This window comes from Salvelinus sp. IW2-2015, unplaced genomic scaffold, assembly GCF_002910315.2.
Source record: "Salvelinus sp. IW2-2015 unplaced genomic scaffold, ASM291031v2 Un_scaffold8968, whole genome shotgun sequence".
NCBI lineage: Eukaryota > Metazoa > Chordata > Actinopteri > Salmoniformes > Salmonidae > Salvelinus > Salvelinus sp. IW2-2015.
This window is the reverse complement of record NW_019950227.1, coordinates 1-994: the sequence shown is the minus strand read 5'-3', so window position 1 is coordinate 994 and position 994 is coordinate 1. Positions and strand designations below refer to the sequence as shown.

General features: G+C 39.0%; 1 long non-coding RNA gene across 1 annotated transcript in view; it reads right to left on the bottom strand.

Moving 5' to 3' along the window:
- LOC139027267 (uncharacterized) overlaps positions 1-513 on the bottom strand; it is a 7,183-nt gene extending 6,670 nt beyond the window's left edge. Inside the window, exon 1 of the long non-coding RNA XR_011479340.1 lies at positions 6-513. This is a non-coding gene — a long non-coding RNA (uncharacterized lncRNA). The remainder of the gene's footprint in view (positions 1-5) is intronic.
- Positions 514-994: the final 481 nt, after the last annotated feature.

Genomic DNA, 994 nt, shown 5'->3' with positions numbered 1-994 from the left:
CTTACCAGATTAATGCTTCCTGTTGGAGAACCGTTGAACGATTTGAAGAGAAGAGGGAGAAAAAATAAAGGAAGCCATGCTAATGTGTCTGTAACCAGTATATAAGATATCTAACGGGACTGCTCCGGTAGAGCTCCTGATGTACTTGGTGCATTGAGTGGTTAGAACCTCTCAAGCGAGCTGATAATAAAGAATGATTAATTTAAGATTGACTTAGAGTGTTTCATGTGTAGAATTTCCACGACAGTATATAGACATAATATGACATTTGAAATGTCTTTATTCTTTTGTGACTTCTGTGAGTGTAATGTTTACTGTTCATTTATTTTATTTTTTCACTTCTGTTTATTATCTATTTCACTTGCTTTGGCAATGTAAACATATGTTTCCCATGTCAATAAAGCCCCTTGAATTGAGTTGATATAGGACAACATTTACTCTTCACAGTCATGGAGAATGGTGTCAAACTCAATTTCTGGGGGGCTGTGTTCATTTTTAAAATATTTTTGTCCAATTAAGACCTAGGCAACCAGGTGAGGGAAGCCCTAACTGATCAATGACCTTAATTGATTATTCAAGTACAAGGGAGAAGTGAAAACCCACAGACACTCCGTCCCTCCAGGAATTGATTGTAACACCCCAGGGTTAAGCTATGCTAACAGACATAGGACAACATTTACTCTTCACAGTCATGGAGAATGGTGTCAAACTCAATTTCTGGGGGGCTGTGTTCATTTTTAAAATATTTTTGTCCAATTAAGACCTAGGCAACCAGGTGAGGGAAGCTCCTAACTGATCAATGACCTTAATTGATTATTCAAGTACAAGGGAGAAGTGAAAACCCACAGACACTCGTCCCTCCAGGAATTGATTGTAACACCCCAGGGTTAAGCTATGCTAACAGCGTAGACAGAGACAGAAGCTGTACTTACCTCCATCTCCGTCATCTGATCCTCTATAAGAGGGTTCTTTAGACAGAGACAGAAGCTGTACT